The sequence below is a fragment of the Ipomoea nil genome, unplaced genomic scaffold (genome assembly GCF_001879475.1).
Source record: "Ipomoea nil cultivar Tokyo-kokei standard unplaced genomic scaffold, Asagao_1.1 scaffold3162, whole genome shotgun sequence".
Classification (NCBI taxonomy): Eukaryota; Viridiplantae; Streptophyta; class Magnoliopsida; order Solanales; family Convolvulaceae; genus Ipomoea; species Ipomoea nil.
The window spans coordinates 469882-486985 of NW_017619590.1; positions in this window are offsets into that span (position 1 = coordinate 469882).

Genomic DNA, 17104 nt, shown 5'->3' on the forward strand with positions numbered 1-17104 from the left:
AATTGAGAATATAATTATGACTTTCCACTGCACCTCCATAATTAAGGTGTAATGGAAAGATTAAAAAGAAAAAGAAAAAAAAAATGGTGGCAATCATGTAATTAAGAGCATAAGAATACACTACATCTTTAATTAAAAGGTGTAGTGGATTGGAAAATAAAAGAATACGAGAAAATTTTCGTGGCACCCCAATAAAAGAATACGAGAAAATTTCCGTGGCACCCACTAGAAGGGGGTGCCGCGGAAACTTATATATATATATATATATATATATATATATATATATATATATATATATATATATATATATATATATATATATATATATATAATCAAGGGTTCTGGTGCGGGTGGCACTGTTAGGTGTGGTTGTGCGGTTGCGAGGATGCCGTTCGTTTTTAATGAGCACAAATATCCTGATTGTTGATCTCAAAGTTTGAAATTCGCGTACTTTTAATTGTATTCGCGTACTGAGGGACAAATTAGTAATTTAGATTAAATTAACTTTCATCGTTGTCTATCGTTTCTCGATCGTTTAGCATTGCGATGCCCATTGTTTTTGCTTCCAAATCTTTTTCAATTTTCTGTTTTTATATAGTATGTAGTTATCGTGGATATACATTTTTTTTTTCAGAAATTTGATCTGCTTTATTTGGTTATGAAAATGGAGAACGATAAGTGATATTTTTGATGGACATTGTGTATTACATCTACGCATAGTAAGAGTTAGACGGACGGATGTTCATTAATAAGATATGAGACGCATAGTAAAGATATAAGAGATGCATTTTAAAGAGATAGTAGACGCATATTAAAGAGTTACGAGACGCATATTAAAGAGATATGAGACGTATATTAAAGATATATGATAAGCATATCAAAGAGATCTGAGACGCATATTAAGGATATATGAGACACATATTAAGGAGTTTTGCGAAATGATTTATTTTAATTGGTACTCAAACGTACGGAATCAAGAACTGAGATCCCGCACGTTGTATTTTAATAACTCGCACATAATGGTGTTTTTGTACGCACATTAATTTATTTGAATTTATATTTTTTTTTTATAGTTATTTTTAATAATAATTATTTTCCATGTTATTTTAGTATGCAAACGAACGCTCATTAATATATGAACTTAAGCAATGTGTAATGCAATTTTTTATTTCAACTTTTCATTTGTCACGAAAATTAACGCACATTAAAGTTTTTTTAAAAGCACGTTAAAGGTTAAGTGGACGCATATTAAGAATATAAATTGTATGAATTAATAAGTTGATTTTTAATATGCGTTCATGCAACATACAAAATGCGTGAAAATATATATTAATGTGTTTCAATTATCTTACAAAGTAGTTTACATCAAGATTGGAATAATGTAAATTAATAGATCCTTTAACAATCAAAAATATTAATTATTTTTCGTACTTAACACCAGCCTTTTCCATGTTTTTTACAAACAATTCATTGATTTCAGAAGTCAAAATTGCTGTAATGTATTTGACCCTGAGGTCTGTAATATCTGATGTTTTAATTCCACTGCTGTCAGTTTGAAAACAAATCACTCCACCCCCAATGTATGTTTGCATGTGGCACATTGTAAGTACTCCACAATCACCTTTCTTCTCGGGGCCACTACATTGGATTAGCATTCTTTAAGGTGTAGCTTTTCTAAGTCTGTTTGCAGCACTGTATGAATTCCTTTCGTTCAAATATCTTACAAAGTAGTCTTTCTGCAAATAGATAGAAAAGCATTAAATACAGGAAAAACTAGATTTCATAAAATGTTTTATAATGTGTTAATTAGTACTCACCAAAAGAAATGATATTTGACCATATTTGGCAATACCAGCAACATCAGCAGAAGAGCTGTAATGTATTTGTATGCATGTATGATAGACATCCATATCAATGCATATGACATATATTTGATCAACTGCAATCACTGGGAAAAAGAACTGCATTTTGTACACTTTTAGTTCAGAGAAATTATGAATACAAATGTAATTTAAGTATGTAGAATTTAATTTACCAAACGACACTTCATAGGGTCACCAGTAGCAGTGTCAATGTCATTATTAACGCTTTCTCGAAACTTTTCATACAGCTGATCAGTACTGTATCCAGGTGGTTTATACACAATAGAAGATGCCTACACGAGTATGATAATGTTGTTAGCATTGTAGTATGTGCTTCAAGACAGTTGTTAACGTGCATGAAATCATAAATCAATAATAAAATAACTTACAACTGGTGTCGTTGAGAAAAAGAATCGTCTTTTGTTACAATACTTAAAGGTGTAGATTTTATTTAGAATTAAGCTCCAAGTGTCCAAAACACCTGCTTCCACATTTTCACCCTTTCTTAATGATCTCAACTCAATCATCAGTAAACGTTTGTCTGTATGTTTAAAAACAAATTCACACCTACAAAAATTTTCAGATATGAAGTAAAAAAATCAGTAATTAAATACACACGCACATTAAGCATTACATAGACGCACACTAAGCATTACATAGACGCACATTAAGCATTACATAGACGCACATTAAGCAGACATTTCAGGCATATTAAGTATAAAACTCACACACATCAGTAACATTTAATAGCATACAGGAAACACTAACTTGTTAAGAAACTCATTTTACATATAGGAATTTGAAATGTAACTTACTTATTTGTATTATTGGCGGTATAAACCCAGTTGTTGAGCATGATTTCATTCGGAGTGTGCGGTGCAGTGAAGTTCAGGTTCATTGTAAAGCATGGATAGTCCATCGAATAGATCTTTTTGATTTGGGCACAATGTGTTTGTAGTTTCTCCTCAACAGGTGTTGATGCTTCTTTTGCAGCTTCTTTAACACTTGTCTTATTTGTATTCTGAGTGTTATGTTTTTCAACATGTTCTTTATTTGGACTGTCAGCATTGTGCTCTTCGTCACAAGACTTAAACTGGTCATTCTTGTTCCCATTCAAAGTATTCTGCTGAAGATCATCAACAACGTAACAAGCAGCAATATTTAAAACATCATCTGAGATGCTGGTTTCTGTCTGTGCCTCATTTGGATTTGAAGTGGCAACGGAGGTCACTGTAGCACTATCAGCACTGTTGCAAGTGGGGCTTGGGGTTGGTGTTTTTAAAAGGTTGAAACTAGGAATTTCATACAGCTGTTCTTCCAAATATTCTTTCCTTTTTTGTATTGCAAGGTCGATTGCAATATATGTTTCTGGATCGCCCCAAAAGGAGTCTTGGCTGCTAAATGCTTCCCGCTCTTCCTGGGAGAGACATGATTGCACGCCTTGAACTACAGGACTGAGTGCCTTCATAGCCATTGAATGCGGGGTTTTTAGATTCTCATTGTTTTCAAACATGGCTGGTGAATTTTTTGAGTAGTCAATCAGGGTTACCATCTCACCAGTAAACCTCTGCATAGACTGTACATAACCAGTGCAGAATTCCTGTTGCAAGAATTAATGTGCGTACGATTATGCCATAATGTGCGTGGAATAGGATCTTTAAATTTGCAAGCACATGAATTATTGTGTGTGTTATGGTAAAACATAATGTGCTTTACAATTATACAGTAATATAAGTGAAAGTAGTTTGAATAAAAATAAACAAAAAACGTCATAGAATGAAGAACACACCTTCACTCTTTCAAGTGGCACAGGTTGTACTTCAGTCTGTTGTTGACCATTGACAGCAGGAAAAGCTTCCACTTCCGGTTGATTAGTGCAATCAAATTCTTCTGAATACGTTTGAGTGGGCACAAACTGTGGATTACGTTTATGAATTCTGCCTCTTCCAAAAGCCCCAGACTTAAACTCTTCCAACTCTCGGTCTTTTAAATGTTTAGTTGTCCATCCTATTAAAGCTGGAATAGCTCTTTTAACAGGTCGATGGAATTGTAACAGAACACGATCAACATAGTGTACCTGAATACAAATGACAAATGTCAGCAAGAGAAGGTTCTATGTTTTGTATTTTAAATAGAACAAATACATATGTAACACATACAAGCATGAACAGGAGGGACCCGGGGAAATAACCAGTCGGGGTTGGTTGCCAAGCAAGTACTGCAGTATTCAATCGCTGCAATAGGAAGCGGCACGAATTGAATTCATGGATTTTGGAGATATCATTTAATGCATCTAAGATGCGTGGACCAACGTAGCCACTCTTGGGCCATCAATGTACATAGAGCTTAGTATCACCATGAAGTGGATCTTGAACCAGTCTCCTCCATCAGTGCACTCCATCATTGCTTTAATAGCCTCACCATACAGGACTTTGGTTGGGTTCTTTGGTTGAATCTTGGCTTTCCAATCCAAGAACAGTGGGAGAGTAGGAGACAACCTGTCTTTCTCATACGCAATTTCAATTGGTCCCCTTGGGAAGCCCAAGGCAGATTCAACGTCATCTTCTGTCACATCAAGCTTGGAACCAGAGTGCAATGTTAAGGTTCCGTCCATTGGATCGTAGTTATGGAGTATCCAATAGCTCAGCCGTATTGGGAATTCAGTAATCTGCAGGCTAAGGATACTCCCAAAACCTATATCATTGACTGCAGCTCGTTGTTCAGCGCTAAAATCTTTCATTGGGTCAACCAACTTAGCTGATGATCCCCTGTTCTTAACTTCAGGCACACCATCATAAATTCCTTGGTTTCTATTTTTTGATCGCTGTCTTTGTTTTCCAACCTGTCCAGCCCCCCCCCCCCCCCAGATGATGTAGCAATAACCATATCTAATTTCTGCTGGCTTTTCCATTTTTTACCTATTGTTTTTTTTTTGAAAAAAAAAATAAATAAATGCAAGGAAGTGTAAATGCATGATCAATGTGCAGTAAGTTGAATGTAGTTTGCACAAGGAAAACTACATAAGTTATGTAACATAAAGATATGGGAGTTTTGAAATTTAATGTGCGTTAGGATAGTTCGTTATATGCGTGTTAGTATAACTTATTCAGTGAGTGTGAAATTTAATGTGCGTTAGGTGAGTACAGGTTATGCGATATTGTAGTACTTATTATGCGTTAGTTCGTAAAGTAAATTGAATAGAAACATTACTTAAGGTGTTTGTTTAATAAAAACCTAATGTATGAATTTGAAGTTTAGTCCGTTGAAAAAACATGTTTGTACAATTAGATACTAGTATGCGTCAATGAGTATATATATATGTATATATATTGCAACAATTTAGCTCATAGCATGGTTGAAGTAGCATGACGTTGTGTTTGCATCTAAACTTTATTTTTTTTGTATCATTCTGAGATAAACATGGAAATCATACCGTGCGTGAAATTAATCAGTAAACGATATTATTGGGATGAACAGGGGTCGAATTTACCTTGCGCAGTAGCTGCTATTTGAGTAGATTTATCAGATTGTGGAGCATTTCCCGGCGACGCCATGCGTGCGATGTTGTTAAAAACAGTTTGGAATGGAGAACGACAGCTGTAATCTGTAAAATGTTTGAAAAATGATATTGGAATCTGAAGAAGGCGAATGTAGGAAGATTTCTGTGGAGTACTCGTGGAGTACTAATTCAGTTGTCTTAGAACCGGAGTACGCGAAATTTGTTTGAAATGATAGAACAGTGATATTTTTAATTTGAATGCGCGAAATAAACTAACACAAATGCATACCGAAGTATTATTCTAACGGCTGCACATCAAAGAGATATGATACGCACATTAAGGATATACGAGACGCATATTAAAGATATACGAGATGCTTATTAAAGATATTCGAGACGCATATTAAATAGATATGATACGCATATTAAAAGAGTAATGAGAGAAATGATTTATCTCAACTGGTACTCAAACGAACGCACATTAAGATATGAGGTGTCGCACGTTGTTCGTTAGTAAGTCGCACGTAATGATGAATATGAACGCACATTAATTTACTTGATTTTTTTTTCTTTGTTTTTAATAATTATTATTTTCAATGTTTTTTTTTGGTATGCAAATGAACGCACATTAAGATATGCAATCACGCAAGTTGTAATTTGCGCTAAAATATAACCTAATTTGCTTAACGTATCAAAAGGATTTTTATATAACAAAAATATATTAATGTTTGCTAATTACACAAACTAATACTAAGTGGGCTATTTTTTTTCAAGACTAGCTTTTTTGTTGTTCTCAGTGGACAATTGGTTATTTTCAGCATTTAAAATCGCTGCTATGTACTTGATCCTGAGATCATCAAGATCTTTTGTCTTTCCCTTCCTGATGTCACAGTCCCAATCGCTCGATCCAGTCCCCATCGATCCATGTGGCGCATTGTAAATACACCACAGTCATGCTTGTTTGTTGTATCTCGACATCTCATCTCCATTCTTGTTATTAAAGCTTTTTTAAGTGTCTCTGAAGAAGTGCGCATCATCCTACTGTTCAAATATCGCGCAAAATATTGTTGCTGCAATAAAATAGATAATTATTTTTTTTTAAAAAAAAATTATAATAAATTGTTAAAGTTTGTATAATGACTTAAAATGTGTGAGTCAATACTTACCAATGTACGAGGTAGATTGCCATATTTCTCTGTGCTAGTACCACCAACGGAGGAATTGTCAAGTATATCAATCTGTGTATACCCAGTGAATATATCAATGCATATTACATAAATGTGATCAGATTTGACGACTGGAAAAAAAGAACTGCAAGTTGGAATTTGTTTTAAATGTGTTAGCACAGAGAAACAATAAATACAAATCTTATTTAAAGAATTTGGAATATAATATACCAAACGCTGGGTCAAAGGATTATCATAAGCTCCAAGCTCCCCATCGACTTCTTTTTCGAACTTATAGTAGAATTTATCAGTGATTTCTTCTGTTGGTGCATTCACAATACAATTTGCCTACAAAATCATGTCGTTTAGATATTAATTATACATTTCATTAATAAGTGATGTTATTTTATATATCTTTTTCTGAAATCAAAGCCTGCGAAAGCATATGTTATCATGTGCATGCGTGAATGAAAAAGTTTACAATTACAGTTTCAATCCTATAGATGCTTCAATATGTTATTAAATGTGCATGAAACTATAACTGGTTCAAAGAATAACTTACCACTGGATTTGTCGTAAAAAAGAATCTCTTAACTGATTCTTTGAAACTGTAGTTATACTCCAAGTAGTTTAGGATCAAACTCCATGTGTCTAACACTACCGACTCTACATGATTTTTCTTTAGCAGTGATTTCATATTGATCAAGAATAGGAGTTTTTCACCATCCTCAAACACTTTATCATAGCTACAAATATGCAGATAAAATTATTTAACATAAAGATTAGAAAAAACAAAAACGTAATAAAATAAAAAATTCAAGATATTAGCAGGATCAATTAACAAAAAAAAAAAAAAAAAAAAAAAAAAAAAAAACAAAATAGGGATCTTTTGTATAACTTACTCAATCAATGCATCTGCCTTTTCAATCCAAACTTTAAGTTCTTTTTCAGAAGTAGTGATTGGTGATGAGAGTTGTACCTGTCTTAAAAAGAACGGGGATTTCATTGTTTCCGACCGTTTTCATGTTCTCCGTCCTCTCTGCTGATGATCTTCAGCAGGCTCTGATATAGCCTTTCCAGCTTTCTTTGAAGCTACTGCTTCTGGGACTATGTCTGCTTGAACACCAGGAGTCACTTCATCGGGAGGAAGATGAGCTTCTTGAACACTAGGACACGGCATTGGTATGCTTACAAGTTCAGCGTCCTTCGCATTCGCCCCGGCATCAATAGGTGACACTGTAAGATTTATTTCAATCTCACCTTGCCCTATGTCTGCTTGAACACCAGGTGGCACTGCATCGAGAGGAAGATGAGCTGCTTGAACACTAAGACACGACCTTGGTATGCTTACAACTTCTGAAAGACAAAGTGCATGCTCAGCGTCCTTCGCACTCGCCCCGGCACCAATTGGTGACACTGGAAGATTTATTTCAATCTCACCTTGCTCTATGTCAGATACTGAAATGTCTGGTGTGACTGTTAGGTGCTCTTCATTTCTAGCAGTCATAGTTTTCTGACACTCACCATCAGCATGTGTAACACTGTCCAACAGTGAAACTTGTTCTGGAAGCTCAGCTTGCTCAACCTCCTTAAGTCTAGTGTTTTCTACAACGTCTGCACTGGCAACAGCCTTAATGTGCTCACTATCAACTTCATCGGCTCTAGTTTGTTGTGCAACGTTTGCAAGAGTTTCACTGGCAACAGCGTTAAATTGCTCGCTCTGAACCTCATCAACTCCAGTTCGTTCTTCAACGCCCGCATTAGACTCTCTGGCAATAGACGTAACCTGCTCACTCACAACCTGCTGAACTATAGTTTGTTCTATGACGTGTGCAACAGCTTCTGTGGCAACAGCCTCAACCTGCTCACCCTCTTTTTCAGCACATTCTGGCTGGTGGTCTGAATCCTCATGCTCCTCTTCTGAAACGTCGTCTTGTTGTTGTTCATTAAGGTAGATAGATGCAACATGTGCAATATCATCCAGAGTATTTGTATGTGGTTGTGTTGGAATTGGTGTTGTTTGAAGGGGGCTAATTGCAGAGTCTGAAGCAGGGATATCACAAGATTCCCTAATATATTTCACCTTATTCTGTATTGCAAGTTCAATTGCAGTACATGTTTCAGGGTCAAATGCACTTCTTTCCTCTTGGGAGATGGTTGATTCCACCCCTGGAATTGCAGCAGCAAGTGCTTTGTGTGCAAGCGTTTTCAGATTCCTGACCCTATCTCTGTTGTAGATGATGAAGGATGATCTGCTGTTGTATTGAATAAGATTGTTCACCTCATCACAGAAGTTTTTTAAACTCTGTTCATATGCATTGCAGTATTCCTGTGTGGGAAATGAACGTTTGTATGATTATTACATGATGTGTATCAATGTTAATTACATGTAACAGACCTTAATGTGAGTCCTATATTGTGTTAATGTGCTTTCAACTGATATGTATATAACCGTGGTAATATGCAAAGGGTTATCAACTAGTGTGCGCCACAGTAAATCCTAACGTGCGTGATAAAAATACTAAACGTGCATATAATTATAACTTTATATGCGTTTAAAAAAAAATGAACATACCTCCTCAGCATCAATCCTAACATTCTGTACCTCAGGGATACTCTGAGCATTAATAGCAGGAATGTGAGAAGCTGGTTGGGTTGGTATATATTTTGGATTGCGTGGCTCGACTCTTCCTTGTCCAAAACCACCAGCCACAGCTTCTGCTCTCTGCCGCTGCTTTAGAAGTCGAGTTGTCCACCCTACTAATGCCGGAATAGACCTCTGGACAGGTCGGTCGAAGTGGAGGATCACCCTATCAACATAATGCACCTGAATACAAATGAAAAGATCGTTAAAATAAATATCTTCCACATTTTGCCTTTTTATTTTTTTTTGCAGAAATTTAATATGCTTCAAAACTTACAAGTATAAACAGCATGCAACCGGGAAAATATCCCTTTTCGTTTTCCCTCCAACTGACAGCTGCAGCACTCAAGGTTCGGAGGATGAATCTGCACCAATTGAAATGGGGAATTTTGTCTACATTGTCTACAACTTCCAGAATATGTGGCACAATATACCCAGTTTTTGTACTTTCGATGTACATGGAGTTGAATAGAAGAATAAAATGGAATTTGAACCATTTCCCTCCATCAGTGCAGGCAAGCATTGCTCTTACAATTTCCGAATACTTAACGGACGACAGTTTTTCTGCCACAATATTATTCTTCCACTCGTTGAACAATGCATTAGTAGAGGAGATCCTCTTTCCCTTGTATTTAATCTCAAGGGGTCCCCTAGGCAAGCCTAAAACAGCTTCCACATCATCTTCGTTTACGTCCAAAGTTTCATTTGTACGTAGAGTCAGCTTGCCTGCCATGCCATCATAGTGTGTTAGGATCCAGTAGCATAGGTAGTTCGAGAACTCTTTGATTTTCAGATTTAAAATGCTTCCAAATCCCATCTCCCGAACTGCAGCTTTTTGTTCTGGACTAAATTCTGCAATGGCATTAACCAACATTGGTGATGACCCCCTGTTCTGAGCTTCTTTAAATTTGTCAAGCATGTCATCAGGTTTAGGCTTTCGTGATCGTTTCTTTTTTGAAGACCGTATAGCTTCCCTCTTGCATTTGGAACCTATATTTGCAAACAAATACAAACTTTTGCTATTTTAAACTACAAAAGAGACTAAATGCAGAATGTGTGTTCATTGTTCGAAGGTGTGCGAGTTTATAATTTATGTGCGTCAGTCTACAGGTTAGTGTGCGTTAAAGATGAAAACAAAATGCGTACAACAATTTCATAATTTTTGGGGCTAATCATAAAACATAGAAATAGAATGTTACATTCAACGAAATAATATTCCTGAATTCGAATTTATTAGCGATTGTCAACTAAAATCACAATGCGTGAGAAACTGAAATCTTAAAATTATACATACAATAGCTAACGTGCGTGAAATTAATCTGTAAGATGCGCATGTGATATGAATGTATGAAATTTACCTTTTCTAGATGTTTCCTTTTTTTTTAGTTAATACCCGGGGTGGTATTTTAGTTAATTTCCGTTGACATCGGACGAAATTGATTTGAATTGACCGGAATTCTAATCGACGTCTTTGAACACTCCGACTTCGCCCAGGATCGAATCCCCGCACCCCTCCCTTAAAAGACTTAAAATGTTTTTGGCCGTTTGTTCGCACAGCAAGAACAGAATATAAGAATATTGAAGTATTAGTGTGCGCATATTAAAGATAAACTTCACGCACGTTCTTTGAATTAATCGCGCACGGTCAATGGTGTGTGGACTCGCGCATGTAATGCATGTGTACACGCACATTAAGGTATATAGAATTAAACAAATTATTATATTATTGATTCAAATCAGTATGTCCACGTTTAATTAACAAATTTCACATTGTAATCATCTTTGTTAAAAGTTGTTGATTAAGGAATTTAACTCACATTAAGGCTATACTAAAGGGATATTCTATTTTTTATTATTATTAATCTGTTATTAGTTGTTAATTAAGGTTATGTATTTTTGGGAAATGAATGAATAATCTAACGCACATAAACAACTAAATACAGGCATATTGTTTCTTTTCAGATCTGTGAACAGTTGGCAGGTAACATATATTTTGGTATACAAGGGATAAATGGATGAGCCCACTGGTGAAATGGTAGAAGTCTTTGAACACATCGAATCCGCTTAGGATCAATTCCCCCCAAAAGACTTAAAATTTTTCTGGTCGTTTGTTTGCACAGCAAGAACAGAATATAAGCATATTAAACTATTACTGTACGCATATTAAAGATTAAATTCACGCACACTCATTGATGTAATCGCGCACGGTCAATGGTGTGTGGACTTGCGCATGTAATGCATGTGTACACGCACATTAAGCTATTTTGACACGCGCAGCGTATCTCTATTTATTAGGCACACACACATAATATATACAATTAAATAAATTATTATATTATTGATACAAATCAGTATGTCCTCGTTTAATTAACAAATTTCACATTGTAATCATCTTGTTAAAAGTTGTTGATTAAGGAATTTAACGCACGTAAAGGGTATACTAAAGGGATATTCTGTTTTTTTATTATTATTATTATTAATTTGTTATTAGCTGTTAATCAAGGTTATGTATTTTTGGGAAATGAATGAATAATCTAACGCACATAAACAACTAAATACAGGCATGTTGTTTCTTTTTCAGATTTGTGAACAGTTGGCAGGCAACATATATTTTGGTATACAAGGAATAAACGGATGAGCCCACTGGCGAAACGGTAGAAGTCTTTGAACACATCGACTCCGCTCAGGATTGAATCCCCCCAAAAGACTTAAAAAGTTTTCTTGCCGTTTGTTCGCACAGCAAGAACAGAATATAAGCATATTAAAGTATTAGTGTGCGCATATTAAAGATTAAATTCACGCACACTCGTTAAAATACGGGCGATGTGTACACGGACATTAAGCTATTTGGACACGCGAATTGTGACGCATGTTAATCCATGTGGATACGCTTATTAAGTTATACGTAAGGGCACATTTTACGATTAAGATAATTGGACGAATATAAATCAAAGTAACGGAATTTTTTAATGATTTTGTTAAAAGGCATTGATAGAATAATGTAACGCACATAAACAATTAAATGCAGGCATATAGTTTTGTTTTCAATTTGTCAAAGTATCAAGACGCATATAAAGTTGAATAATGATTGGATGGTGGTTCTGGAAATCATTGTAATTCAATACATGGTGGAACGACAGTGTGGAACAGTGTATCTTCATCAACACGAGGGGTTTGAGTTCTTGTGCTGAAACATTGGTGGGGATACTCACACCGAGATTCTGAAAAAGCTGCAGTCTGATTGTGGGAAGGGATGCATAGCCTCGCACGCGCCTAATACTGGGAAAACCCGCTCTCACGATAGTGTTTCTCCAGTCGTTTATAAAGCTCTTCCACGATTTCCATCCGGTAATCATAGCCCCTCGAAGCATGCTTCATACCTGGGAAGCTGAATTCCGAAAATGGGATGTGGATATTCCCTTCCACAACTTGAACAATCCAACATTGTCGGGTAGGGAAAATCGTCACCTGGGCTTCTTTGTCTAGGTCGGTTGTCTTTCAGGTTTAGAATGTGTCGCTTTAGTTATTAATTATGTTTAAAACAACAAGAGATGGGGTGGTGGGAGTGGTTAATATGAGCAGGATAAAGATTTCGAAGAATAAGAAGGAGATGAAGAAAAGATGATGGATCCAGCGTGGGTGAGAAAGAGTCACCATACGGCATTGTGTATATCCATGTATTTCAAAGAAACCAAGTAGGAGTAATAAACAATTAGACAATATATAGGTAATGAATTTTGATGTTGGATTGTTGCATCTTACCTCCCTTTTATAGGCCAATAATAACATGGTACGGGGTGTGGGTGGGGGACATTTACTTTTGTGTTTATAGATCATCATATTTTAATATGCGCTTACTTAGTTGCTGATGTGCGTTTCAAAATAATACAGCGTGCGTCAACGAATAAGTTTACTATACGCATGGTATTGTATTCATGAGCCGATATTAAGTAAACAATAAAAGCATTTTAAAGTATTTTGTCACGCACATTAAGCGTGTATCCAACGCACATATATAATTGTCATGCATAGGCAAATTAACCACCTCACCGCTATAAATCCTCCCTCACCACACACCCATACGGTGGGGTTGCGTGGTCAGGCGACAAGACTAATCGTTGTCAGCAATTTATCTACTCCCCATAAAGGAAATCTTGGTAAATGTGACTTTTTTGAAATCATCTCACATTATAAATTATTATCAACACGCACATTGTATTATTTACTCGCGCATGTTACAGTGGAAATTAAAGCACATTAAAAATTGGTGGACACCGTCACTATTCAATTACCAGTCGTATGGGCAAGGTAGGTGAAAAGACTAATCGGTGTCAGTAATTTACCTTTTCCCCATGAAGGGAGTCTTCCAACATTGAGTTGTCATTTATGACTATTAACTATGCATGTGTAGTTGGCGAAACGTACAGTATTTTTGAAGTGGTCATTCAATGCTTTAAAGGACTAAAAAAACGGACATCATTTTTTTCACGCACGCAGTACTACTGTTTGGCGCACTTTATAAATTTATGTGAAGCACATTAAATGTGTGAGCTCCATTTCATTTCAATGTTTATGAAATGTCAAAATAATAATAAAATGTGTCAAGTCAGGGAATGTGAACAGGTATTTCGCCTATAAAAAGGAATGAACACCCAACGACCGAGTATCAATGGTTTTCTTTACATTTTTATATGTTGAAATGGCATCAATTGAGTTACCCACTCCATCTCAACAACAAGCATCATTTCTTCCTCGTCGCGTTCTTCATATTGTTCATAATATTTACCCTCATGTTCTTCATACTCGCCCCCCTACTTCTGGTTGTGATTGTAATTAGTTACAAAAAAAAACACATTCTAAACCTGAGAATAAACATCCCATTAATGAAATACAACACCACAATAATTCAGTCGTCCCCAGATACCCCCATCTTTCCCCACACTGGCCCCGGAGCGGGAAGTTAGCATACTCAGCCACTCCCCTACATCGCTGAGCAGTTACTGCTACGCTTCGACATCCTTTGAGTAGAGCTCGACGGTGGTAGCCATGGCGGACCGTGTGGTTATCGACTAAGACGGCACAGTCTAAACCCGAGAAGGTTCTTTTATGGGTCTAAACCGTAACAAATCCCGATGTTGTGGGTCTCCAGTAAGTTGCATGTAATTGTTGGAGCAATTTAACACTTCTGGATTAGTTGGGGTTTACATTCATTGAAGTCAATCTTCTCAGGTTTAGAATGTGTCGTTTTAGCCCAGTCATACGGCAGGATCCTCTACTCCTCGTGGAGATATATCCTTTGGTACCTTAATGCAGGCTTAACCAAAAGAAATATCTCCAAAAGGTGTAGACGGATCCTGCCGTTTGTCTGGGGTTCTTTATCAATTAAATAAGCTATTTTTGGGCATTTGGTTTGAATTGTTGAGTTGGTTGTTGTTGATTTAGATCGTTAGGGGGATGTTGTTTATTATTATTTTCATTATGTGAGTGGTAGTGGTAGATCAATGTATAAATTAGTTCAATGTAAATAATAAATCTTTTTTTGGCTGTTATATATATTTTTTTGTTTATTTACTTGATAGTCATTAATTAAACAAACAAAAATCAAACGCGCGTTGTTATTGTTATATTTTTATTATTATTATTAATATTATATTATTATCAACACAGAAGGAGTAAATAGCCTTTTTTGAACGTGAGTGGTGCAAAATACGTAATATGCGTTGATTTGGTGTTTTAAATGCATGCAATAAGAATAGAATGTTGCATACGTAAATTATTAAACGTCAAAATATTACTGTTCGCATATTAAGAACTAACTTAACACATATTCATTAAGTTATTCTATAAAATACATCAAGGCCGTAATGTGCATTTCACACAAGCTTTTTAATCTGTGATCAGTTGAAAGGTTACATATGTTTTAAGATACAATAAATAGACGGATGAGCCTAACGGCGAAGTGGTAGTATTTGTAGACACTTAAATTTTGATAAATATTGATTATTTATCAATACTAGTATATTTGAATATATTTGAAATATTTTGGATAATATTGATATTATCTAATTTGTTTAATTAGATAATATCAAAAGAGTTTGAGCTTATCAAAACTCTGTATCCTACAGCTATAAATAGGGCCTTTCATTTCTATGTATTCACACATCCTAGGAAAATTCATAGAAAGTATTCAGAGATCACAATAAAAATGTGATCCTAAAAGTAAAAGCCCCTCCTCCTCCATATGTTGATGCATGTTGATCCAAACCTCTATTGAAGATCAAGCCGTTTGAACCCGGAGGCCCTTCAAGAAGAACAAGCTATATATACAAGCCCTTCTTTGAAGATCAAGCCACTTGAAACCCGGAGGCCCTTCAATGGTGGAGTGTTCAAGGCATCAAATTGAAGAATCAGAGGACCATCCAGAGACTTGTACCCACACCGTTTTTGATACTTGATATGTAAACTGTAGACACTTAAATTTTGATAAATATTGATTATTTATCAATATTAGTATATTTGAATATATTTCAAATATTTTGGATAATATTGATATTATCTAATTTGTTAATTAGATAATATCAAAAGAGTTTGAGCTTATCAAAACTCTCTATCCTACAACTATAAATAGTGCATTTCATTTCTATGTAATCACACACATCCTAGAAAAAGTGATGTAAACATCTAGAAAAATATTATTCAGGATCACATAAAAATGTGATACTGAAAGTAGAACCTCCTCCTTAATGATCATGCCTATGCCTATTGATCCAAACCTCCATTGAAGATCAAGCCATTTGAATCCGGAGGCCCTTCAAGAGGAACAAGCTATATATTCAAGCCCTTCTTTGAAGATCAAGCCACTTGAAACCCGGAGGCCCTTCAATGGTGGAGTGTTCAAGACATCAATTGAAGAATCAGAGGATCATCCAGAGACTTGTACCGACACCCCCTTGATACTTGATATGTAATTCAGAATTTTGAATACTAATATATAATTCAATTTTCTTTGTTCACAAATTAATTTGTGAACAAAGAAAATTGAATATATATTTAGAAATTCAAAGTTCTGGTTTACATATCAAGTATCAAAAACGGTGTGGGTACAAGTCTCTGGATGGTCATCTGATTCTTCAATTTGATGCCTTGAACACTCCACCATTGAAGGGCCTCCGGGTTTCAAGTGGCTTGATCTTCAAAGAAGGGCTTGTATATATAGCTTGTTCTTCTTGAAGGGCCTCCGGGTTCAAATGGCTTGATCTTCAATAGAGGTTTGGATCAACATGCATCAACATATGGAGGAGGAGGGGCTTTTACTTTCAGGATCACATTTTTATTGTGATCTCTGAATACTTTCTATGATTTTTCCTAGGATGTGTGAATACATAGAAATGAAAGGCCCTATTTATAGCTGTAGGATACAGAGTTTTGATAAGCTCAAACTCTTTTGATATTATCTAATTAAACAAATTAGATAATATCAATATTATCCAAAATATTTCAAATATATTCAAATATACTAATATTGATAAATAATCAATATTTATCAAAATTTAAGTGTCTACAAATGCCCCCTCGAGACTTGCTTGTATACCACTTGAGAGCATATAATACTCGAAAGTATGTAGTGCAAGAAAATCTCGACACTACAACTTAAAGATATAAGGCCGTTTCAACTCGTGCCAAGGAGCCTTTAAAGATATGAAGCCGTTTAAACTCGTGCCAAGGAGTCTGAATATAAGGCCGTTTAAACTCGTGCCAAGGAGTCTCATTTAGCTTCCTCCGTTTCAAATTTCATACGGGGTTTGCCCCCTTATCGGCTGAAAATGCCTATGAAGAGATTAGAGGCAGAGCTGTCCCACTGGGCGTGCCAATTTGTGAACAAAGAAAATTGAATTATATTTAGAAATTCAAAATTCTGGTTACATTGTATAAA